The 27,815-nt window shown below is 45.0% G+C and overlaps 1 pseudogene; it reads left to right on the forward strand.

The window, feature by feature from the left end:
• Positions 1–1,922: 1,922 nt before the first annotated feature.
• LOC139833918 (tubulin beta chain-like) overlaps positions 1,923–27,815 on the forward strand; it is a 163,272-nt pseudogene continuing 137,379 nt past the window's right edge.

The raw sequence follows: 27,815 nt of genomic DNA on the forward strand, positions 1-27,815 counted from the left end.
TTGGAAACAAGGCCTAGGGATCATACTTTCACTAGTGGACACTCTCAACATTGATCACATAACAGAATAAATAGATAGATGCTAGACTCTACACTCTCTCGTTGGATGATGAACACCACTAACTGTGTAGGATTACACGAACCCTCAATGCCGGAGTTAACAAGCTCCACAATATTCGATGTTCATATTTAAATAACCTTAGAGTGCACGACAGATCAACATAACCAAACCAAGTACTAACATAGCATGCACACTGTCACCTTCACGCTACGAAAGGAGGAATAGATCACATCAATACTATCATAGCAATAGTTAACTTCATAATCTACAAGAGATCACAATCATAGCCTACGCCAAGTACTACACGATGCACCCACTGTCACCATTACACCGTGCAGGAGGAATAAACTACTTTAATAACTTCACTAGAGTAGCACACAGATAAATTGTGATACAAAACACATTGCAATCATAAAGAGATATAAATAAGCACTTCACTATGCCATTCATAACAGTGAATAAGTATTCTGTGAAATATAGCCTAAGATACCCACACGGTGCACACACTGTCACCTTTACACACGTGGGACAAGGAGTCTCCGAAGATCACATAAGTAAAATCCACTTGACTAGCATAATGACATCTAGATTACAAGCATCATCATATGAATCTCAATCATGTAAGGCAGCTCATGAGATTATTGTATTGAAGTACATAGGAGAGAGATTAACCACATAGCTACCGGTACAGCCCTTAGCCTCGATGGAGAACTACTCCCTCCTCATGGGAGACAGCAGCGGTGATGAAGATGGCGGTGGTGTCGATGGAGAAGCCTTCCAGGGGCACTTCCCCGTCCCGGCGGCGTGCCGGAACAGAGACTCCTGTCCCCCAGATCTTGGCGTCACGATGGCGGTGGCTCTGGATGGTTTCTCGTACCGTGGCTTTTCCGTATCGAAGATTTACGTCAGGGACCTTTAAATAGGCGAAGAGGCAAAGTCGGAGGGCTGACGAGGCGGCGACAGAGTAGGGGGGCGCGGCCCCCCCTTGGCCGCGCCAGGGTGTCATTTGGTGGCCCTGTGGCCCCTCTCTGGCGGCTCTCGGGTGTTCTGGAAGCTTCGTCCAATTCTAACACTCTGGGCATTGATTTCATCCAATTCCGAGAATATTTCCTTACTAGGATTTCTGAAACCAAAAACAGCAGAAAACAGGAACTGGCACTTCGGCATCTCGTCAATAGGTTAGTTCCAGAAAACGCATAAATATGACATAAAGTATGCATAAAACATGTAGATATCATCAATAATGTGGCATGGAACATAAGAAATTATCGATACGTCGGAGACGTATCAGTGACCTAGTCACATGCTTTCAAGCTAATTAGACGACATTCCACCGAGAGGGCCTAGAGTATATCTATCCGTCTTCAGGATGGACAAATCCCACTCTTGATCCATATGCCTCAACTCACACTTTCCGAATACTCAATCCCATCTTTATAACCACCCATTTACGCAATGGTGTTTGATGTAATCAAAGCATCCTTCTAGTGTAAGTGATTTACATGATCTCATGGTTGAAGGACTAGGTAACTATGTATCGAAAGTTTATAGCAAGATGAACTTAATGACTTGATCTCATGCTACGTACGCTTATTTGGGTGTATGTCCATTATATCATTCACCCAATGACATAACCTTGTTATTAACAACATCCAATGTTCATGATCAGGAAACCATGATCATCTAGTAATCAACAAGCTAGTTTTACGAGAGGTTTACTAGGGACTCTGGTTGTTTACATAACACACATGTATTAATGTTTCCGGTTAATACAATTATAGCATGGAGTGTAAACTTTTATCATGAACACTAAGACATAACAATAACAAATTTATTATTGCCTCTCGGGCATATCTCCAACAATGGGTACCCTGCTCATCTCAAAGATCACGGAGAAGTACCTAGTCAAAATGATGTTGATATTCTTGGTCTTCCCATCACCAAAGGTGTCCGACACTGTGGTGGAACCTTAGGGCATCTTCAACGCGGTGACCCATCCTGCGCCCGCGTGTCCGGATGGGTCGAAAAGGACTAAACCACAGCCCAACGCGGCCACGCATCGCAAATGCGGATGGTCGCGGTGTCCGGGACAACCCAAACCCGACCCAAATCTAGGCCAGGTTTGTGTGGCTGCGGATGGCATGCGGCATCCTCGCGTGTCCACCTAGTCCGCGTGTCTGGCCCACCTGTCGGTGCCCCATTCCTATTAAATGTGGACTGGGGAGGGGGACTATCCATATCCAGTCCCCACTCGACCACTCCACCCCGACCGCACGAGATCGACCTTCCGCGCCGCCATGGCCCCGAAGTGTCAGTTCGAGCCGTCTGCCAACGACCACGAGGCCGGCAGCCGGCGAGCCGCGCCGGCGGCTTTCGACATGGAGCCGCCGGCTCCCATCCGAGACCGGATCTACATCACCGTAGTTCTGGGAGGCCGGCATCCCAATGCCGTGGGGCGACGTGCACCTCCCCCACGGCTGGCACCTGAGCCCAGATCGGGTTCTGGTGCCGCCGATCCCAGGCTTCGGCCGTGCCCGCGTCGCGGAGATCCAACGTCGGCACGCGTAGCTGCTGGTGGACTACCGGGAGGACCCCACCTTCAGCGACAAAAGTCACAACTGGGACTTGTGGTTTGAGGTGGACCACGATGCGCACCGGCGCACGTGCTTTACCTCGGCGACGGTGAGGGCTCGCCCGCGGCCGCCTCGCGCGCAGCCGCGCATGTGTAACATCCCAGGATTCCATACAATTGCAGGGTAGATTTAGGAAAGGGATGTGCATCTCATCATAAAATCTGGGGAAATTTTGTGCTTTATTGCATAACACATCAAAGGGGATCAAGTTTCTCTCTCGACACCATCTAGGGTTTACGGTTTCGAGAGTGCGATAAACTTTGACATGACCTCTTTGGATTTAGGTTTTGCGTAATAGATGTTCATCAACTTGATTGAAAGTGAAAATTGAAAAGGAAATGAGTTTGAATTCAAATTCAAACTCAAACAATTAAAATTTAATGAAATATTGTATAATTCAAATCATAATATTGAATATATACAAATAACAATAAAATACAAATGCATATATAATATAAAGCTCAACATAGAGAAAACTTGAGCTTTATTAATCACACACACATGATACATTGTCAATTACAATATTCCTTATATATTACAAAAATCAAAAAATAAGGAAACAAATGAATAAAAAGGAGAATACAAGTATCTAAAACTAAAACCCTATATACTGTTCATCCTCTTGATCATGAAGATCATCTTGATGATATTAAAATCTTCCAAACCTGCACATCAAGAAAAATCAGAAGCATCACATTACACCAAGTGGCTAAGTCACTTGCCTGTTAGAAAGAAATCAAACATAGTGATGTGGGCTTTACCCTTCGGGTAACTAATATTGCACTACCTCTTGCAGCCCAACCAGGGGCCCATGAGGGCACTCGATGGCAAGGTGGGCCACTACGTCGGTGCCGAAGAAGATTCCTTGAAGAACAAGACAAGGAGACGAAGAGTACAAGGAAAGTTTAGAACTAGGACCCTTTTTAACCTAGTCGTACCCGGACAGATCTCTTGAGACCTGGCTCCATATATAAGGGCCAGGAGAGGGGCTGCCGAGGACATACACAATCTTAGCAATCATAGCCACCACAAGTTTAGAGCTAGGTCGTTCAGAACTTAGTATCTCGACGAGATCATAGCCGAAACCTTCGGTACCCCATTGTAACTCGATATTTTTATAATCAAGATTAGACAGGCAGGACGTAAGGGTTTTACCTCATCGAGGGCCCCAAACCTGGGTAAATCGCTCTCCCTGCTTGTTTGATAACCGATGTTTCGTGTCAGCCTACAAGCTTCCATCTACCCTAAGCCCCTTACAGAGGGCATTGCCGAGGAGTACCCTCGACAATTGGCGCCATATGTGGGAACCCTGTTGGCACAAGATCCATCATCGGCAAATTCGGCCATGTCAGCGGCACCCTTGTCGACACCGCCAGTATCACCGTCGGCACCTTCGTTGCCAAGCTCAGGAAGTTCGATTCAATTCAGATCCTTCGAGTTCACCCCGCACAGTGATTCGTCCCGCTCGACCTTTTCAGATCTAGAAGGAAACTTGTGGATGACGTTCGGGACTGTTCATTGCAACGTTAACACGAAAGGGATCCTTCGGCTAATCGAGCCGTTTGTTCCTAGATCAGCAAGGAAAGCATCGCCTGCAGGATAGATCATGTCGTCGTCCATCAATCTGTCGACTGGTTTAACAGACTCGACGAATTCGTCTCCGCCATCGACCCCTCGGTCAGTGTCCTCGATGTCAGTTGGATCCGATAACTCCATGTCATCCGATATGACCTCATACTACTGCTTAAACTGCGACACCAGGCATGGATTGGGGTCAAGCAACACGCCGTTCATCTGCAGCGCCAGATATTCATCGGGAGGGGAAACTATCGACAGCGTAGTCAGGATGACTACCTGGAGGACAGCGCGTCACCAAGTCTATACTACCCTCAATGCAGGAAACGCTGTGAACGGAGGAGAAGAAGGAGATCGCACCCCCCGCTCTAGCAGACGGTGTAACTCTTAAAATAGCGCCAGCAACAACGATAGTGATTACACCATCGCGGAGGAAGAGTGGGCAGTGGCTCAGGATGCAATAACAAACAATACACCACTTCCCGCTGGAACTTCGGTTGGCACTGTCAATGCGTATCAAAGGATCTTGGAGAGGAATCGGGAGCGATTCTCGAATGAGCAAGCTACCCTCAATCGTCGCATACTCGCAGCAGATCAGTCCAGTGAACGCCGCAGGGCCTCGCACGGAAGCGCCTCTCGAAGTAGTCATGGCGCAGGGAGGCATCGTTCAAGCTTGTCCAGGCTCTCGGAGAATGATGCAAGAGAAATAACATCAAATTTATCCAAATCTTTCATGACCATGGACACCGCGGGTATGCTGAGGCCAAAGACCGTCGAAGGAGCAACCGCGAACCTCGCGGCGCATTTAATTAACCAGCAACCAGCACCCGAAGGCGCCATGGCCCAACCTCATCGGGGTGCCTTAGAAAGTCTTGCAATGCTTGGAAACAACCTAGTTCCATGAAAAGAAAAAACTGCGCTCCAAGTCAGTGGTTCAAAGCATCGTTCGAGGGATGCTCGAGACGAAATCACTCAAAGCAAGATCGACAAAGCCAGACAAAGACGAGTAGCAAGAGAAGAGTACGACAGTGATGATTCTGAAGAAAGCCAGGAATACGATGGTGAGATGAGAGGAGCTGATTGTTAGAGTTACAAGATCCGCGAGACATTGCCACCCAAGAGGTTTAAGCCAACTTCTACTGACGCTGCCAAGTATGACGGGCAGCAGGAGCTGACGTCCTGGATAGACGATTATCTGCAGACCGTAATCTTACACAAGGGAAATCAAATAGCGGCAGTGCAGTGCCTGCAGCTCTACTTAAAGGATTCAACGCGGGCATGGTTGAGAGGCCTGCCGAAAGGATCCATCAAATCATGGGACGAGCTGGTGGATGCTTTCGTAAAAAATTCCAAGCTACATATAAAAGGCCAGTTGGAATTGAGGAATTACGTCATTGCCAGCAGAAGCCAAAGGAGTCGATGCGCGCATACATCGGGAGATTTACCAAGCTCCTGAACGCTGTTGAAGACGTCTCCATTGACAGAGCAATCGACGCTTTTAGTTATGGCATCCGACGCCAATCTTACATCGAGGAGCTTGGACGCAAAAAGCCAAAGACCATAACCAAACTAATGGAGATCGCTAACAGTTGGGCTGATGGCGAAGATAATGTGCGAAGACCTCGACCGCGCAGTGACGATGAAGACGATGATCAGCCGAGGCATGATTCGGGTAGTCGAAGAGACCGTCATAAGAAGAGAAAAGATCGCGGATACGATGATACAAACATGGTAGCTGCAGGATATTCTGATCGACGAGATGATCGATACGACGACAGGACAGCAATCGCGGGAACCGTAGCAATTACAAATCGCTACCCTCAAGGGTCCAAGAACTCCCCTATGCCGAGCAATTGAACGCCCCCTGTTACCTACATGCTTACGTCGACTCTAAGGATAACCAGATGAAGTCAAGTCACTTAGGGATTGTCAGGAGTTCATCGAGATACAGAAGTTTATGCAGCAACAGTAGCCGAGCCAGCAACCGCCACCTCCACCACCTCAGCACCAGGTTCAGCAAGTACAACCTCGTAACCCTAACGAGTCTTTTCCTCCTCCACGAGGACAAATGAGCATGATTCACAAAACTGGTATTTTGGGAAGAGATATGAAGAAGCTAACTCAAGAAATCAACCTGGCGGAAAGTACCATGGCGAACATTCCAGAATATGTCGATTGGTCGTCTCAGAGTATCATGTTCAGCAGAGCGGATCACCCGATGACAATCCCAAAACCAGGACATGCTGCCTTGGTAGTGGAGGCGCAAGTAGGAGGATACAATATGAGTAAGTATTCATAGATGGTGAAAGCGGCTTAAATCTGATATTCACAAACACAGTCAGAAACATGGGAATTACAATGAGGATGTTGGAAGAATCCGACACGTGCTTTCACGGCATCCTCCCCACCGGACCAGCGTACTCTCTTGGCAGTGGTTTCTTGAATGTCGTCTTTGGGAAACCTGACAGTTTCAGGAGGGAAAAGATAGAGTTTGAGGTAGTAGATTGGGAATCACAGTACCATGCTATACTCGGAAGACCAGCCTATGCCAAGTTCATGGCTGTGCCACATTACGGCTATCTCAAGCTCAAGATGCCAGGAAACAATGGAACAAATATCACAGTCTATGGAAGTTTCTCACGCTCAGATAACTGTGATCGCGAGTTTCAGAGGATCGCTGCAAAATTCGGAGTAAAGTAGGAACCTGTCGACTTCCCCTCCAAGTCGTTAGCACCCGACGTTAAGGAGGATGAGTGCGTCAGGAAATCAAAAAAAGAAAATGGATGACCCTGTACTCACCATCTCGGTAGTTGGACCTTGGGTAGCTAATAGCAAGGCCTCTGTCGACGACAGTAAAGACCTCGCGCTCGCCGCAAGCACTTTCGACGGAATCACCGACATCACCAAAGCTACTGGCCCCCTAGACAAGATCGAAGACAAGAAGAACCCTCCTCTTTCTTAAAGAGGACGGGCAGTGCCACACGCTTTTTATTTTGTTCCCTTTAAATAAGTCTTTTCAAGCCACTTCGTTTTTAGCTTACGTTATTAATAAAGACTCAAATTTTGTTTATCTAAAGTATTGCAGAGATTCGGGTCACCCGAGCAAAGTCTTTGAGAACCTTTTTCGTATACTACAACGAACATTGGTTTACTCAAAATTTTAGCTAAGTTTGTCATCTAACAATCCTCTGAAATTACGAGTGCCACGAGGCAATACTTACATAACTTTCACCCCTTGCTAGCAAAACTTCAAACATATACGAGCGCTACAGATAGCAAGTGAAACTTACATACACTTACGAAAAAGACCCATGACCGGTACTTTAAATTACAAAAGTACTTAAGAGCAACGGAGTCACTGGCAGGCTTAGGTCCACCGATTCGATCGGAGGCTACCGCCAAAACACACATCATCGGTTGAAATTAAAGTTGCACTTACATCGGGTTTTACAAACTCGCAACATGAGCTGATCACTCAAAATAATTTGCTGCCGACAATCATACGTATACATCATAATACAGATGTAAAACGAGTAATTAAGATTTACTCCTTAAACCTTGCCAACAACATCTAAACGTGATTACAAAAAGGAGGTACGTATATACACCTGCCGAGAAATCAGTTTAGTTCTAATCATCCGAACAATCGGATGCAGCAAGTATCGAGGTATTTTCTTTACAACAGGAGTATAGTTCAGAACTATTCCTGCGGAGCCTCCACTTCTTCGGTCGCTATTGTAGAATCTTCAAGCCTTTCGATGACGATGGTGGCAGGAACCTCCACCCTCGGGTAGAGAGGTCCTAGCTCACCATCGGCGTTAGCAATTGTCATTAAGTCTACTGAAGGTTGCCGTACAAGAACAAGAGCAAAAGTAGCTTTAGCTCCCGCAATAAGTTGTGCCCGAATCAAGCTTCGGATCTTCCTGGTATTGCTGAACTTCGACATTAAAGTCAATAACGTAAGAGAAACCTCGTTCAAAGGGAATATTGTCTTCCAGATTATGTTTAAACTCCTATAGCACTTGTCAAAGAATCAATGGACTTGCTGCACCTGATCTTGGAACTTGGCGACAGTCGAAGCTTTCGATTGACTTCTCCAGAAAACTTCATTTGCAAATGCTAGCTGATTCAACACATTCACGTGTTCATGAACGCGCTTGTTCAGCTATGGCTACAAGCAACAATGAGGGAAGATGAGAGGGCACCTTTATTATTACAGAAATTAAGGAATAGGAAGTTAAAGACACTTACAGTTCAAACTTTCCGTGACCTTATGCAGCTCAGCAAGTGCATATCGCTCTGTGTCAGTGGCCCTTTTTCTTGATAATAGCGGCCAGAGCATAGATACCACACATATCTTTCTCCATTTGGGCGATCCGATCTTTCATGCGTCGAAGTCGATCATTTTCGGAAGAAGCACCCGAAGAATCTTCGGCAAAGGAGGGTACAAGAAACACCTGCAAAAGTTATTAAGAGCATCATTGGAATTCACTCCCATCGGGAGCATGCAAATAAAAGTATTATAATAGAAGGGTACTGGCAACATTGCCAATACGAAATTTGTTACAAACACATGGTCTTATGACAAGAAATTGTTTCAAACAAGCGAAGATTACAATTCAACAGGAATAAAGTCAAGGGGCTTGGGTCTGGTTTGACAAGCTTGGGCCAGTGGATGATTTCCTTGCCGAGACCAGCTCAAGAAGTTAACGAGCACACTTAAGCGCTGGGGTTTTAAAGTCACCCAAATCAACAAGTCGCCCATCTTGCTCCTTCGGCAGTTCCTTGGACATTTGTTCAATATCGGCTTTGAAACCGTGACCCATCATAAGCTGGAAAGCTAGGAGGGCGTCATAGGTGCGCGAAGTACGTTTGAATACCTTGATAACTTCCTTCGTATCGACAGAAAATGCATCAGTCAGATGTTCCAGAGTTTTGTTCTGGTCGACCTTGGGAAAGATCATCGAGTGTATCCTCCCCATAACTCCTTTATTCTTTTGAACAAGGGCTTGAACAAGCTTGTGAGACTCAAGAGTCAGCGACAAAGCATTTGCAGGAGAATTATTCGGAAGATTGTCCAAATTCTCAACAGGGATATCGGCAGCTTCTGCAAGGAACGAGAAAGAAGAATTTGTTAACTACAAATTGAATCAATAAAAGGAGAATCGAGAAGAAAGACAAACGAGAATTACTGAGCAAGGCCAAAACAGAATGGCGAAGAAGGTCATCCTTCTCATTCATTCGAGCTTCGACAACAAGCCGCGAAGTTTCTTCACCCTTCAGCTTCCTCTTAAGCTATTCAAGTTCATCCTTCAGGGAATCAACATTCTGGCGAGCCTCGACAGCAATTTTAATTGCGCCTTCCAGCTTTGAAGAAGAAGACTCGACCTCCTTTTGCAGGCGAGCTTTATCGACTTCAAGAGAAGTGTATTGGGCGGCGAAGGATTCCAGAGAAGAAATAACGGCTCGCAAATCCTAGGGAAATAGGAAAAGATTTCTATTAAAATACGAAGAGTTAATCTTCAGAAAGTTTATAATCTGGCAAAGATCCATTCAGGAGCTACCTGTTGCGGTCAGAAATCCACCGGCGAGCAGGGACGGGCAACACAGTAGAGCCGGGAACAACTTAGGGCTGCGGCTGGCCCTGGTCCCTCCGAGCGACGGCCCGCAAAGCCTCTGGTACGCACGTCCGATGCTGGTGCAAGGGCGTGCCACCTGACCTATACCTGGTCAGGAAGGTGATGGAGATGCCTCGCTTAGTTTCCTGCATGGCATACACGTAAACATTAAATACGAGCCTCGAACGGCTCTCAGGTTATCCTGTGGATCGGCTCAAGGAGCCGATCCACCCATGATTCGTACGAGGTGCACGAATATATGGTGGTCCTGCTTGATCAAGATAAAGCTAAAGCGATCTACGACGATTTAGGGTTTTCACCGCATAATCGGATCATCCTACTCACGATTGGGCCTCGCGGTCACGTACGGTGATCGTAAGCCGATCCTAGACAAGGCCTAAAAACCAACACGAGGTTGATCCCCGGAACATCCTGTCTAGGGCTAGCAAACTACACCCTACGCGTCGCTGGATCCTCCAACCCTTTGTAAGGCCTAACTATTGCAGATATTAAACTAATCCTTGAAGAACAAGGAGCAACCGTAACGGATCGGATCTACTAAATAATGATCAAGCGGGGTGCCGCCCCTACACCTAAGATAGGTGTAAGGGCGGCTAGATGTATAAGGGTTGCACTACGACAGCATATGATACGAAGAACAATGCTAACCCTAACACATCTAAGATAACTACGTTGCTCGCCATCAAAAAGGCTTCAGTACGAGCAACGCATGGTAACGAATAAACTTGTACTGCCTAGATCGCAAGACGCGATCTAGGCAGCATGATGCTTACCCGGAAGAAACCCTCGAGACGAAGGAGTTGGCGATGCGCCTAGATTGATTTGTGTTGAATGATGGTTGTTGTTTATTTCATAAACCCTAGATACATATTTATAGTCCAGGGGACTTTCTAACGTGGGAACAATCCCCACCGTGCACGAGACAAACTCTAACTAACCGACACGTATCCTACTATATTACAGATACACGGGCCAACTAGCCCAAACTTTGCATAACAGGCCGATTCACGTATTTCTTCCATGTATATTCTTCAAATCCATCTTGATCGCGGCCCACCTCTGACTCGGTCAAATTCTGGTGATAACACATGCCCCCCTGGTTTTGGAATTGATAATTCCAAAATCACTCTGCCTTTTCTTCGTCGGGTCATGTCGTGGCAGAACCGTCGCAGTATCCTTCATCATGATGCCTTGCCTTCTCAACTTCTCCGCGTGACCTGGCAGTTTTTTTTTTCTTTTAGGCACCACTTCATCGGAAACTGCTGTGGCATTGAATCTCCACTATATCCCCTTTTATTTAACCGCTCCGAACAGTTTACTTCCGCATCCCCTTCGCATTAGCACTCCAAAAGCCCTCCTGCGCCACCATGTCTTCTTCCTCCTCTGCTTCATCGGATCTTTCCACCCAGTCCTCCTCTTCCCGTGAGCCGACGCCGGAGCCGAACCAGGAGGAGGTCCACGCGGCGAACACCCGCCGCGCCATCGAAGCCGGGGAGGAGTCTAGCCACGACTTCTCCGTCTGGTCGGAGGACGACAAGTCCTTGACCGACGGGGAAAGTGACCTCCGCTTCCTCGCCGACGGGGAAACGGAGGAGGAGAGCGATGACGATCGCTTCTCCTGCGATGACTTCACCTCCCCCGAGGAGGAGGAGGAGGAGAAGGAGGAGGAAGAGGAGGAAGACGACACCTCCTCCGACGAGCCGCCGGCCAAACGGTTCTGCCCCTGGCCGGGGAACCTCTGCCACTTCGACAGCGATGATGACGACGCTGACGAGGAGGATGAGGACAATGAGGGCCCGGCCGGCGACCGCTGGAGCAGCGACGACGAGCCCGCCGGGAGTAGCGCCGACAGCTGCGACGACGGCGACGACGAGGGCAGCGACGGCCCATAGATTAGGACCATTAGCATAGGATCAGTAGTAGTAGACGGGGCAATGTATCCCCTAGTACTTCCTTTTAGAGCAATCAGCTCTTTATGTAAGAAATCTTGCTTATCAATGAAGAATTTCCCCAATTTGATTTTGCCGATTTCCCTTGAGCCAATTTAGCCGATTTCTCCTCATACTGATTTCGCCGATTCATCCCCTTAGCCAATGCCTAATGAGCCGATAGGAACGCATCGGTCCTCCACGATCCATCCTCCGATTCTTCAATTGATGATCTTGAGATCTGGTGGATAATGTAGAGTCTTCAAGAGAGCCTTTGAATTCTTCCAACCAGGCCCAATGGTCTTCTTCGAGCACTCATCATTTTGTGAAGAAGGTTGCGACGAAGGGTCAGCCGATGGTACCCCAATCGGCTCCTAAACAGAGCATCTACCAGGCCTGCTGCCCCCCGAGCCTTACTCAAGGCGAGAATACCGGTGAGGATGCACCAAAGCCGATCACCTCTCTTCTGACAGCACTGCTGAACTGGCACAAAAGGTTGAAAACCCAACACGAGAAGGTTCAGGCACCAGAATCGGCTCAAGGCAGCTGAGGAAGCTCTCATTGTTTTACTCCCTCGAGGAAGCAGGAGGCCCCACAGCTGAACTGGACTTGGTGAAGATCCGCGCTTTGAACACATAGCCAGTAGATCCTGCGTAGTTATACTAGAGTCGATGGCTGTGCATCGGCTTTGTCTCTTAGTTCTAAAGTCGATGTCCTTGCATCGGCTGTATATCGTGATGTTGTTTTTTTTTTTACTGGCCGATTTTTTCTAATCGGCCCCCAATATTTCACTGCACACATGTTCATCTGCACATGTTCATCTGATTAGGTGCCCCCGAGCCGAATCTGTCAGGGAACTGCAGATATCGGCTCTGTAGTTAACCAAGGCACATGTATTTGTACGTTGGCTCTGGTAGGACCAATGTTGATTTTTTCTAACTCATCAGCCAACGTAAAACCGCTGCCCAGTAGATCGATGTTGAACACCAGCAGAACATGTGGTGAGGATAAATTTTGGCCGATTGCTGGAATCGGCCTCCATATTGACTCGCTCAAATGAAGGTTTTGTGATGTTCCTTCATAGATCTTTGGGGCCGATCCCAAGGATCGGCCTCGCCACGTTTGCTCATCGGTCTGTTCTTGCTACACAGTCAGGCCAGTGGATAAGACCAGCCTAACCCTGCCCTTCGTCACGTCGATGCGCTCGCAGTCGTCCAAATTGATACCTGAGAGTGGCTCTTGGCCTGCTGCTTCCCAAGCATTCATGCCAGCCGTTGAAATCTCGGCTGAGTCATCGGCCTGGACGACCTCTACCTCATCTCCGTCCCACTGCATTACACATTGGTGCATCGTGGAGGGAATGCAACAGTTGGCGTGGATCCAATCTCTCCCTAGCAGAACAGCATAGGTGCTCTTGCTATCGACGATGAAGAACGTCGTAGGGATGGTTTTCCTTCCTACGGTCAGATCCACGTTCAGAACACCTTGTGCGTCAGACGCTTGGCCGTTGAAATCGCTCAATGTCATGTTGGTCTTGATCAGATCCGAGCTAGAGCGTCCCATCCGACGTAGCATAGAGTATGGCATAATGTTGACTGCCGCCCCGGTGTCCACCAGCATCTTGTTGACAGGCCTCCCATCGATATAACCTCTCAAGTACAGGGCCTTCAGATGTCTGTAGCTTCTTTCTCGTGGCTTCTCAAAGATAACCGGCCGTGGGCCGCAGTCAAGTTGTGCCACAGGTGCCTCGTCTAATCCTGGAGCACTGAACTCCGAAGGAAGGATGAACACCATGTTTGTGCCAGCCGATGTTTCATCATCGGCTTTCCTTTGCTTGGGGCGCCACACCATCTTTTGTGGTCGACCCTCTTCATCTAGGGTTCGCTGAATTTTCGCGGCCAGATCAGGCCGCGCCTTCCTTAGCGTGTGCATGTATAACCTTTCGGCTTCCTCCAAGCCGCGCAATCGCTGAACCCTACGCTTTTGGGAACGGCTGAGTCCATCAGGGCACCACCTTGGTCGGTGGTACCTGTCTTCTTCTTCGTCTTCCGAATCCTCGAGATCTTCCACCCGAGGGGACTCAGCGCGTTTGCTTCGAGGTGGGAGAGGCCCTAAGCGTTGGAACACGGACACGTTGGCCGCCTCCTTCTTCTTCTGGTTACATTCTGGGCAATTGCCGATTGTAGGCAATCGGCTCATTCCTGAATCCCAGCAGTGTCTGAAGAAGGGATAGTCCCAGTGCCTATCTTCGTCGTCTTGTTCCCTCGATTCTTCCTTGGCACGGCGCTCGTACTCCTCCTCATCGCGATCACGCCGACGATGTCTCCTGGCGTCCCTAGCCAGACGGTCTCTATCATCATCGTCGCTGGATCGTCGGCGTTGGCTATATTGACTCACATACTTATTGAGGAGGTGATCAGAGAGAGGTTGCTGATATCTTATGTTCTTTACTTCTCCCTCTGTGACGTAGCGCTTGCCATCGTGACGGAGCCGATCGCGTGGAGCGGCCTCCTCTGTGTCCTTGCTACGAGAGCAGCTGCCCTCGTCTCCATCCTTGCCAGAGTGGTGTCCGGGTCCTACCATGTTGATGCTGAACGAGGATCCTGGCTGGCAACCTTCAGGGTAAGTGTACTCCACCATGTTAACGGCGGGGAAGGGGTGGGTGTCGACCTTCATGGCTTACTGGTTGAAAATCAAACGTCCTTGTTCTATCGCCATTTGGATCTGCTGACGCCACACCCTGCAGTCGTTGGTGGCATGGGAGAGCGAGTTATGCCATTTGCAGTATGGCTTTCCGTTCAGCTCCTGTACCGTGGAGATTTTGAGGCCTTCGGGTATCTTCAACTGCTTTTCCTTGAGTAAGAGGTCGAAGATTTGCTCAGTTTTGGTCACGTCAAAATCGAACCCTCTGGGCGGACCTGGTGGCTTTACCCATTTGCAGGACACGGGGTTTGCCCCCCGAGTCCTTTCAGCCACTGCTACCTCTTGATCTCCCGCAGAGCCTTCGTCTTCATCTGCCTCAACCAGGACTATCGCACGCTTGAATTTGTCCTGGTACAAGTCCGGATGGCGCTGTTCATATGCTGACCGTTTCTGAACCATGTGCGCTAGTGAAGGGTAGTCTGCTTGGGAGGCCATATCCTTGATTTGTGAGGCAAGGCCCACCACTGCCAACTCGACTGCTTCTTTCTCAGTCACACGAGCCGAATAACATCGGTTCCTCAGATTTCTGAAGCGCTGGATGTATTCTGCCACTGTTTCTCCACGCTTCTGACGTATTTGAGCTAGATCGGCAATGCCGGCCTCGGAAGCTTCTGAGTGAAACTGCATATGGAACTGTCCTTCCAACTGCTTCCAAGTCCGGATCGAGTCCGGTGGCAACGAAGTGTACCACCCGAAAGCCGATCCCGTGAGGGACTGTGCGAAGAACCTCACGCGTAGTGGATCCGACGCTGAGGCCGTTCCTAGTTGTGCCAAATATCGGCTCACATGTTCGATGGAGCTGGAACCATCTGATCCACTGAACTTGGAGAAGTCAGGGAGCCGATACTTGGGTGGTAGCGGGACCAACTCGTATTCATCGGGGTACGGCTTAGAATAGCCGATTGCCCTCCTTTTCGGCACCATGCCGAACTGGTCCCTCAGGATCGTACTAATTTGATCCGCGGTGCTGGCTGCAGGAGTCGAACTCTGAAGATTCGCCGGGGTGGCGTACTTAGCCAGCCATGCTTGCTTTTCCAGCTCTGAGCCAACTGCAGGAGCTGAGCTCTGGAGGTTCGTCGGGGTGGCATATTTAGCTAGCCACGTCTGCTTCTCAAGCTCTGTCGCTGACGTTCCTCCTGCTTTACCAGAAGTCCCTGCTGTCGCGGCCTGGTTTGTGAGCGCCCAGTTACCGCAGTCTGGCACGTATGTGCACATGTACCCGTGAGGGATCTCCTTAGGCGCCTCATGCAAGAACTGGCAGTCGCTAGGGTCACCGCCGATCTTGTAGACGACGAATGCCGGTGAATTCGGCACTTCTGGTGCTGCCAACGCAAATGGCAGCGGTGGACGGGACTGGAGTGGCATCTCTCCTTGGTGTGTCCCGAGAGCTGGTCCTGACGGAGAGTACTGGTGTCTCATGATCTCCTGGATCACCCGGAGAGCGACACGCTCCAAAGTGTTCACCAGGTTCTCAGAGTGGCGGTGCAGCGAGTGAGCCACCATGTAGTTGATCTCCTGACGTAGGGACCTGGTGCGTTCTTCTGACGGGGCAGAGAGGTCTATCCCATCGAGCGCACCATCAGGCGAGAACCCCTTCCACCTGATGCCATGTGAACGGGTTCTGTGAAAAGAGCCGATGAGGTCGGCCTCGAGGATAGCTTTGACCTCGTCATACTTCTTCTTGAGCTCGTCGGTCAGATCCTCGTACGTGACTGGGGTGCCGTCCGCCATCTCAGATGTAGATGGCGATGTGGTTGATGTCGAAGCTCGTCCCACCGGGCGTGCCAGAATGTGTTGCGGTCAGAAACCCACTGGCGAGCAGCGACGGGCAACACTGTAGAGCCGGGAACAACTTAGGGCTGCGACTGGCCCTGGTCCCTCCGAGCGACGGCCCGCAAAGCCTCTGGTACACACGTCCGATGCTGGTGCAAGGGCGTGCCACCTGACCTATACCTGGTCAGGAAGGTGATGGAGATGCCTCGCTTAGTTTCCTGCATGGCATACACGTAAACATTAAATACGAGCCTCGATCAGCTCTCAGGTTATCCTGTGAATCGGCTCAAGGAGCCGATCCACCCATGATTCGTACGAGGTGCACGAATATATGGTGGTCCTGCTTGATCAAGATAAAGCTAAAGCGATCTACGACGATTTAGGGTTTTCACCGCATAATCGGATCATCCTACTCACGATTGGGCCTCGCGGTCACGTACGGTGATCGTAAGCCGGTCCTAGACAAGGCCTAAAAACCAACACGAGGTTGATCCTCGGAACATCCTGTCTAGGACTAACAAACGACACCCTACGCGTCGCTGGATCCTCCAACCCTTTGTAAGGCCTAACTATTGCAGATATTAAACTAATCCTTGAAGAACAAGGAGCAACCGTAACGGATCGGATCTACTAAATAATGATCAAGCGGGGTGCCGCCCCTACACCTAAGATAGGTGTAAGGGCGGCTAGATGTATGAGGGTTGCACTACGACAGCATATGATACGAAGAACAATGCTAACCCTAACACATCTAAGATAACTACGTTGCTCGCCATCAAAAAGGCTTCAGTACGAGCAACGCATGAACAACGAGATAAGCTTGTGCTGCCTAGATCGCAAGATGCGATCTAGGCAGCATGATGCTTACCGGTAGAAACCCTCGAGACGAAGGAGTTGGCGATGCGCCGAGATTGATTTGTGGTGAACGTTGGTTGTTGTTTATTTCATAAACCCTAGATACATATTTATAGTCCAGGGGACTTTCTAACGTGGGAATAATCCCCACCGTGCACGGGTCAAACTCTATCTTCTAATCTAAGATGCGATCTACTATATTACAGATACAAGGGCAAACTAGCCCAAACTTTGCACAATAAGGCCGATTCACGTATTTCTTCCGTATATAATCTTCAAGCCCATCTTGATCGCGGCCCACCTTTGACTCGGTCAAATTCTGGTGATAACACTACATCAACAACCATCTAGGAGCTGGAGTGAGGTATACCAAAAGTTCATTAGCAAGCAACTATTTTGCTCATACTTGCATAGCATACAAAACACACCCAAGCCATAGGGTAGAGCTAACCTAGGGCATCATCACTTGGTCCTAGACCATGTGATGGTGGCAAAATAGGGAGAGGCCAGAGATAAAAATCCCAAAGGACCCAGGGTATGCCTAAATGAATCACCACAGAGGCAACCAAAAGCATCCAGTATGGATTTAATCCACTGCAAGCCTAACCAAACTCACCTAGCAGCACAAGCCTAGTAAAATCATTAGAAAGATAGACATATAAGTGTCTATATGATTTTCAACATCAAGTGATACTGGAATCAAATGGTTGATCACATGTATCTTTGCACAGAAAGTATACAAGTGGTAGGAGCAACCATATCTAGCAGTAATCTACTGCTAGGGTCACAACAACTACCTTTCCTTACACAAAAGCCAACAAAACACATATATCATCACTCCAAAGAGTTCAATAGCAAGTTGGGGTGCCAACTATAGTTGGTTTCCATCCAAACTTGTATAAATCAAATAGGAAATCAACACCGCATAGATCAGTTCATTCCTTATGTATATAAGAAGCCAGTAAGTACATGCATATAAATTTGATGATCAAAAGATAATCCAAGGCCCACAAATATAGGTAGTAGCAACTGCAAGTAATTGCAGTAGCATAAGAAACACATATAACCATTTTATAGTTGTATCCAGAATCACATCATGGAGAATTGATGCACCACTGCAATAGGCGACACAAGTATAGCATAGCAATGCATAGAAAGAGATCAACACGCATCACTGGCACTTGCATAAGCAAGAACTGCTCACAGCAGTTGGCCAGGGTAACCTCACAGAGGTGAACAAGGATAGACGGTAGCATAGCAGCATATAGAGCAGCACATCCATAGCAGAAGCAGCAGCCCTAGCAATAACATGGCAAAGCCAATGGCATGGTAGCAATAGCAGTAGAGCAAATGCAAGTGTACTGGCAAGGCCAGTACACTACGGAGAGGGATGACCAGTGCATCCAGAGGAAGAGGATGAAGGAGGAATAAGAGAAAGAGGGAGCAACAACACGTACCTGGGAGCAGGAGCATCGGAGATGCAGCCATGGTGGCATGGCGACACGGACCGGCCATGACAGCGCCAAGCCGCGGCCAAGAAAAGCCACGACGAGTGCCATAGCACCCATCACGCCACTAGCACGCCGCAAAGAAGCACCAAGGAGGCCTAGAACGCCTACCCGACAGGCATCGCCGGAGGAGCCCGCAACCCTAGTTGCATTAGGGGTCATGGACGAGCGGGAGGTGATGTCCCTTCCAAATCGGCGCGGACAGAAGGCTTCAGCATCGTGGGGCGCATCGATTGCGATCCATGGCGAGGGCCAGAACCACCGGAGTCGGACGGAATCGATCGGCGATGGAGGAGGTGAAAGGGCAGTTGCGGGAGAGATTAGGGTTAGGGTTTGCGATGCGTGCGTGCGAGAGAGAGGGGGTCGAATGAGGCGGGATGGGCCGGACCAGGTGGGCTGGTCCGACCTAACCAAGTGGGTCAGCCTGACCAATGGGCCCAGGGGCAAAAGGGTCATTTCACAAGCTCCTTTTAAAATAGAAACTTTGCACTAAATCCAAAAATCCTAGAAAACTCTAAAAAAATAAAGCAAATATGAAAGCCACTTTAAAAATTATGCTCTACACCAAACAAATACTTATTTGAAAAGATGAACCAAACTAAAAATTGAATATTAAAATAATAATTATTCATCCAAGAATAAAATAATAATAGCATGAACTTAAAATAAACCTCATGTTTTTAATAATCAACCAAGTCCATAAATATTATTGTACTTAACTCTTTGTGGAAACATTTCAAAATAGTATTTTTGCTTTTAAGGAGGAAACCTAAATATTTTTTATTCTTAAAACTCTACACAATTAATTAAAAACACCAGCTCGGGGGGGGGGGGGGGGGCAACCTAAAAACACCAAATGCATGCATCAATTGGATCTTTAATCATTTCCCTTATCGGACAATGATGCTATCTTTCAGAAACCAAGGACAAGGGCTAGTCCACACCATCCAACTGCAATACCTTGTAGTATTCAGGCAAGTTCATCGCTTGCTCATGCCATTAATTTGAATATTTTTTTCAAATTAATTGCAAAGTACTATACTTATCACTCTTTCATGAAAAACAAAACAACACTTTCATAACTATGAACATGACTATATGGTGGGCAATGGAACCATGGTATGAGTTCAGTGGAGGTTCCATTGCAATGGGTTTATATTCACATAGGATTAACAACTAATGTCGTTCAGTGATTCTTGCGCCGTAATACCCGTGTTTACCATAAGACCTGGATGGGACAGATTAGTCAACTGTTCTTTTCCCTCTCGCATACCAACGGATACAACTACAGGTGGCCAGCATGTACATGCTTAGGCAGGGAGGAAGCCTGCTTAGCTTCAACTGCGGGATGTATCTATGATGGATTGTAACGGGCTGGCCCAGAGATTTCTCAATTAGTCGATCTAGGCCAATGGTTTACAAAAGGGTGGGTATGAGGGGTCGCGGGAAGGCCTAGTGATTGGCTATGACTTATACCTGGCCTCACACCAAGGAAGTGTGGACGAGAACTAGACTCTGCTGGTAACAAGGATAAGTTCTCTTATGGGTAAAGTAACACACCTCTGCAGAGTGTATCAAACTATGGCTTGTCACTTCCTGTTCCAGGTTTGGAACTGCGAACGCTGCTAGAAAGGAACTCCATGAAGTTCTAGGCACCTAGTGAAGGCTGGCGGACATAGCTCTTCAGAATAAAAGCAACCTTTTGAAGAAATGTTGACAAAAACCTGCATTGCCTTGGACTTTCTGGTTCATGGTCGTAGCTAGTGCATAAAACACTTCTTTCCTATAATGAACGTGTTGACTACGCTCATACTCATCCCTCTTTCAATACCATGCTTAGATTGCCAGAACAACACTGAGGGGAACCCCGAGGAAGCGGACTACGCGGAGGATGTCTACTACGAGGAGCCAGATCTCTCGGGAGGCATCAAAGGGGTGGACTACCTGATCGAATACGGAGCTAACGAAAGTGAGGAGGAGGCATAAGATAGTAGGTTACTGTAGTAGTAGTCAAGCATCACCGAACAATATAGAATAAGATGCTCGAGTAGTAATGGTCCTAAGCCTAGTTCTACCGTTAGTTCGTAGGCTTTGTCAAGTTCAACTGGAACTCCCAAGTTATCCTCTACGGACCGAAGACATGGAAAGCTATCAAGTCCAACTACACGTTCAACCATTTAAGTAGAGTTTATAGTACGACACAAGCTTAAAGACAACAATCCACTACTGATTTTAACTTATTTAACCAGCAAGTTTTACCATCTAAATACCTCAAAATGTTTGCAAAGAATCAGGGTATCAAAGCTCAATGATCTACAAGATTATGCAAGTATTTCATTATACCACTACCACATGCAACATTTTCTGAACCAACCAAATAACAATCAATGCTGAGGCTTTCACCTTTCGCCATGAACATGAATAATAAATTAAGAACACAAGTGTTCAAATGAAAAAGCGGAGCGTGTCGCTCTCCCACACAAGAATGGTAGGATCCAATTTTATTCAGGAAAAAACAAACAAACAAAAATAAATAAAAGCACACACATAAGATGTGGAAGAATTAAAATATAGTTTCACTAGAGATGACCTGATAAGTTGCTGATGAAGAAGGGGATGCCTTGGGCATCCCCAAGCTTAGACGCTTGAGTCTTCTCGACATATGCAGGGAGGAACCACAGGGGCATCCCCAAGCTTAGGCTCTTCACTCTTCTTGATCACATTATATCACCCTTCTCTCTTGACCCTTGAAAACTTCTGCCACACCAAACTTCTCATAAACTTCATTAGAGGGGTTAGTACTCAAAAAACTTTAATCCAATTTAGTCCTATAGTGACACATTGCAAGAACTCAATAAAACATTAGCTACAACTCTCCACGTCTAGAAAGCCTTACTTAAAGTCCACAAGAGCCAATGCAAAAAACAGAGACAAAATCTGCCAAAACAGAACAGCCAGTAAAGATGGAACTTTTTGAGGTACTTCCGTTGCTCAAATTGGAAAAAGTGAAGCTAATAAAAGTTGCGTACATATCAGAAAAAGTGAAGCTAATAAAAGTTGCGTACATATCTGAGGATTAAACATGAATTTTTTCAAGATTTTTAGATTTTTCTACAGAGAGAAAAACTCAAAACCGCGACAGCTAAAAATCTGTTTCTGCGCAGAAATCCAAATCTAGCATCAACTTTCTATTAGAGACTTTACTTGGCACAAGAATGCGATAAAATAAAGATACAAAGGAGTAGTTACAGAAGTAAGCAAACTCCTTGACTCAAATAAAAGAAAAATTACAGAAATAAAACAATGGGTTGTCTCCCATAAGCGCTTTTTTCTTTAACGCCTTTCAGCTAGGCGCAGAAGATTTTAATGATGCTCACATGAAAATAGAAAATGAAGCAAAAGGAGCATCAAGAAGAAAATTCGAAACACATTTAAGTCTAACCCGCTTCCTATGCATAGGAATCTTGTACATAAATAAATTCATGAAGAACAAAGTGACAAGCATAGGAAGATAAAACATGAGTAACTTCAAAATTTTCAGCATGTAGAGAGGTGTTTTAGAACCATGAAAATTTCTACAACCATATTTTCCTCTCTCATAATAATTTCTAGTAGCATCATGAACAAACTCAACAATATAACTATCACATACAGCATGCTTTTCATGATCTACAAACACATAATTTTTATCAAGCTCAAAAATAGTGGGATCAAAACTTTCAAACCCACTTTTAAAAAAATCTATAACAAGATGATTGATCATTCTCAAGAGATATGGGACTCCTAGATAAATTCAAGACCTCTCCAATCCCATTTTAATTAGTAGTACAATTAATATTATCAAGTAGCATAGGACCATCATCTAGAGCTTTATCATAAACATTTGCTAAGCAAAACTCTTTAGTGCCATGCATTGCGATATCAAGCACAAAAAAAGCATTATCATAAGATTTATCAAAATAGCATGGATTATCATAGATAACAGTAGCATAATTATTCTCACAAGTTTTACTCATAGGGAATATTTCAAGAGAATCCACAGGAACATAACATTCATACTCCTTTGGTAAGCATGGAGGACAATCAAATAGTGTAAGAGATAAAGCGTTACTCTCATTAGAAGGTTGACATGGGTAGCTAATCCATTCTTCCTCCTTTTGTTCATCACTCTCCTCCTCTTTTTCATTCAATGAGCTTTCAGGTTCATAAATTTCTTCTTTCACAGGTTCCTGCAAATTGTGAGTGCATTCTTGTGCATGAATGAGTCTTTCTTTATAATCAATGATATAAGGATTATTGCTGTAATTTTCTATGCAATAATCAAGGATAGAAGAGACATAATCTTTAAGGTCCTTACAAGCAATACAAGTTTCATAATTTTTATCCATGAAGGATTCTATTGTAATATCCCAGGTATTGGGGTTACAAAAAATAGAGGAAACAGATGTGTGCATTGCATTCATGCATAGAAAATCTGGGGAATTTTCGCGCTTTAAAGTAAAACAGTCACAGTAACTGAAGTTTCACTTGACCTTGGTGGAATCGAAGTAGCTCATCAAGTCAAGCGTTATAAACCTCAATGTGACCTTGTTAAAACCTTGTTTTGGGTAGAGATGATTTGATCTAAAGGGCTAGATCCAATGGAAGTAAAATAAACACAAGAAATTATCAATCAAGGATCAATTACTTGATCTTATTAAATATCACAACATGGTATTCCTTGCCATAACATAAGAACATCTGTTCAATTATAAATCAACTAACCATAAATGAAGACACCATTCTTCACTTATCTTTTCCATGTCTTAAAACTAATCCTTGATCCCACCATGAATATCATGGTATCCATTATATTTCAATCTTGGAAACAAGACAAGGAGATCAACTCTAGAAATATATATAACCTTCTCTATTCCATATTAGTTTACATCAAACCAAGAGAGATGAGAGTTCTACAATAATTATTAGAGAAGCAACAAACCTTGAGCTAAACCTTGGATATGCATCCAAGTATTCAAATCATCATCTTAAAGAGAAACCCTAGGATATTATTCAAGTCCTTCCCAAGTGAGAGAGCCCATTCATATCAATTCTAGTTTTACCTATTAATGAATAGGGGACAATCTTTGAACTAAAGAATTGAGTTGAAAACCATTTCATCTTGGAGTGATGGGATAACCAAATACCAAGTGGAATAAGACTATATCCATGAATTAGGGAAATAAGGTTTAGACCAATCCAACTAAGTTAGACAATTGAATCTTTAGCTTAGCTACCTAAATAAATATTAGGAGTACACCATAAACCCTAGAATAACTATACCTATATGAGAGCTCAAGCTTTGGTGTTATACTCAAGATAGTTGAGGCAACACCTGAATTTGAGGGAGAGAACCATTCTTAAGACCAGTTAACCACATCATCATTGTTTGAGTACAACCCTAACAGTATATCTCAGGCATTCTCCTGGGATATAACCTATAGAGACAACCATAGCCATATCTATCCAAGAAAGTAAAATATAAGTGCTATACCTTAAATTGATCAAGACAACACTTGATCATGGAAGTAAAAACCCATTTCCATTAGAGATACTTTAGGAAGCCAAACCTTGATCATTATAAACTGGGTGATGATCATAAACCCTAAGAACTTGAGGTAAAGATAAAAAGAACAAGTTGATCATGTCTAATCCATGATCATGTTCTGGAGATATGAGAGGATAAGTTAAACCCTAATAGGATAAACAGATATCATTCACCACATGAAATTATAGGGAGATCACTAGTAATCAAATCTAGGCTTATATCCCAACCTTAACTTATGATCCACTTGGTGATCACAAGTAGAATTCTACCACAGCTACATTCCACTTATTCTTCACCTAAGAAACATAAGAAAACCTTAGAGTAAGACTCCATAATTAATATGGTGAGAAACCATCAATCCATATGACCAAAGTTAACTATAAAAAGAACTATAACCATTGTAGTTACTTTAATAATTAATTGAGAATACTAATAGAAGTTAATTGGTAGAAGATAAAACCAATTCTCAAATCCTTAGTAATTAGGGAAAGCACCTAAAATATGAAGCAAGTAACCATATTACCATGGTTGGGGAAGATTAAGCCCTAGCAAATGCATTATGATGTCATTTCATCTCTATAACCTAGAATTATGTCTTAACCCTAGTTTGTGTAACACTTGAGTGATCACAACTAAAACCTAAGACATATTTGAGATTCAAACCATGTGTAATTAGTAAAATATAATTGAACCATAATGGTTCATTAATGAAATCCAATGCTTCAATTGTAAAACATAAGAGCCACCTAATGTTAAGTCCTATAATTAAACCATATGTGTAGTGATCAACCACTTAACTTTGTAACCAAGATAAACCATGATGGAAACAATATCTAATGAGATACTTTCAAATGTAGTGATAGTATCAACATTAATAAGGGGGTTATACTAGAAGTGATAAAACCTTAATAAATATGAGCTCACATAAAATCATATGCAAGTAACAAATTCCTCAAATAGAAAACCAAGCACTAATAACAATCTATGAGATACTTTGAGTTAACAAAATTAACTCCAATCATTCCAAAAGTTTTGATCTATAAGGAAAAGGAAATTTAAATAAGAAAATAAACTCATGTCCATTAGATATTTTGAGTAATTCTACATGTATTAAATTTAATCAAACATAAAATACTTTCTACAAATAAGAAAGTGGTGAAATAGTTACTGTACTACATGTTCATTGAAATAACATAATTAAGACACCTGCAAACATAATAGAATTCAAAAACATGAATTCAAAACAGAATTGAAAACAATAAAAAGAAAAACAGAAATAAAGAAAGAGGAAAGGGACTTACCAGACTACCTGGACGTGCAGCCCACCAAGTGCAGCCCAACCGAGCCCAACAGCAGCCATGGCCCAGCGCCACTTCGCAGCCCAACACCAGCCCGGGTACCGTTTCGTGCAGATAAGGGCGAGGAGAGCGTCGTCTCCTTCTTCGCCACCGTCGACGCACAGGAGGACGCCACGGCGACGACGAACTCCACGTCCCGGCCGTCATTCTGGACCGCACGACCGACAACGACCCGCCTTGACCCTATAAATACACGGCCGAAGCCATCCTCGCTCGTGTTCTTCTCTTTTCCCCAATTCAGCAAACCCTAGCCCGTATAGTCTCCGGCTATCACCGTCGATGGGGACCTCCCCTGGCCAAGCCGTGACCACCACTGTGATCGCCGACCTCGACATGGCCATCGTGCAGAAGGAATCGAGCCCTAGCGATCCGTAGCTTCTCCATTGAGCTCATTCCCTCTGACGGCCGGAGCCATGGATTCCGGCGAACTGGACCTTCAGCGACCTCGCCGGCATGCCCGTCGTGCTCACGGTGAGCCCACGCACCTACTGAGCTACTTATTGCAGCAGATCGTCACCCGTAGCATCTTCATTGCGTGTACCCGTGCCTGCCGCCGTTCGGCCTCGCCGGCGAGCGAGCTCCGGCGACCATTTCTTGGCGGCGCTGGCACTATAGAGTTCACCGCGGCGAGTTAAATCGATTGGCGTAGGAAATTTGCTCGGGGGAGCACCACACCGCCGGCGACCATCGCCACTGCCGCCGGTGAGGGCCGGGCTTGCCACGTCGTGCCACCGTGGCGGTTGACGTGGACTAACCCCACCAGTCAGTGACTGTGTGGGTTAAGCCACCGGGTAACTCTAGTAGATTCTGCTTAAATTTCAATTCAATAAATTGCTACAACTTTAGAAAATTGTAGAAAATTCAATTTAAGTCAGAAAAATGTAAATAAGATATTAAAATTCTTAGAAAAGAAAACTCTATCTAATAAAAATATAATATGAAATTTTTATTTTTAATAAAAATTTAATTATTTATTACTTATTATTTGAGCCTTTTATTTTAATTCTAAATTCAGTTAAAATTCAATAATTAGGAAAAAGTATAAAATAAATAAAAACCAGAAAATAAATAAGGAAAACATCAAAATTAATTTTCCTTTAGTATTAACTTATTAAATTATTATCAGAAGGATTTAAACCCTAATTAATAATTATTTTAATAATTAATTATTTAAAAATAATAAAATGCCAAATCCAATATTAATTTTATTTCAAAGTTATTAATAACTTCAACCTTAAATTGAAGTTATTAATTCAAGAGCTTTAGGGTATTTAGAAAACCCTAATTTCATCAGTAATAGAACCAGGAAACCATAATTTCATGTGGGACCCTAAAACCCTAATACCATTAGGCAACCTAGCTCCATTTATTCATATGAACCCTAATTTGTTTCTAATCTAAAACCTAAGTCAGGATAAGTGATCATGATATTTTCCTTTTGATCCATAGAACCATAATTAGCAAATAAATACTTACCATGTCCACATAAAATGTAGGAGTTCTTTTATCAATCATTTAGTATCCCATATATGCATCCCTATCCAACATGGTTGATCAAATAGGGTCAACCAAATGCAAACCCTAGCTCATATCCTTAGAATTATCATCTTGAAGTAACTTTAATTATCATCACACCATTGTGATGAACCCTAACAGCAACCATCCCTACTATATTGCATTACATAACCCTGTTCCACTAAACCCTACTAGTGTGAGATACTTACGAACCATCCTATTTTGGAACCAACCATTCTCTACTTAGAGATCCTATGGCTAATACAAGCCAACCTCAACCTTAATTGTAATACTTCTTATTACTTAAGAAGTATGTTCTTCAAAAGTTATTCTTTTGAAGAAAATAGAGAGGATTCATCAACCATACCTAATAGGACCTATAAACCCTAACCCTCTATCACTAGTAAGATATAACCAACCTTGGTAGTACCCATGTGTAATTAATTGATTATGATGATTAGGCTTAGCTCAGACCTTACAAGTTCTAGATATTGATGAATCCAACTATGTTGTGATCCATCTGATACTTACCCGAGAAAAATAATTAAAAACCATAGTAAACCATAGAACCTCACAACCCTGATTGACATACTTGTTCTTTATTAAAGAACATGTTCTTCAAAAGTTATTCTTTTAAATTATATAATAATCAATCATTAACCATGACATAAAGTAATAAAA

This window comes from Lolium perenne, chromosome 7 (genome assembly GCF_019359855.2).
Source record: "Lolium perenne isolate Kyuss_39 chromosome 7, Kyuss_2.0, whole genome shotgun sequence".
Classification (NCBI taxonomy): Eukaryota; Viridiplantae; Streptophyta; class Magnoliopsida; order Poales; family Poaceae; genus Lolium; species Lolium perenne.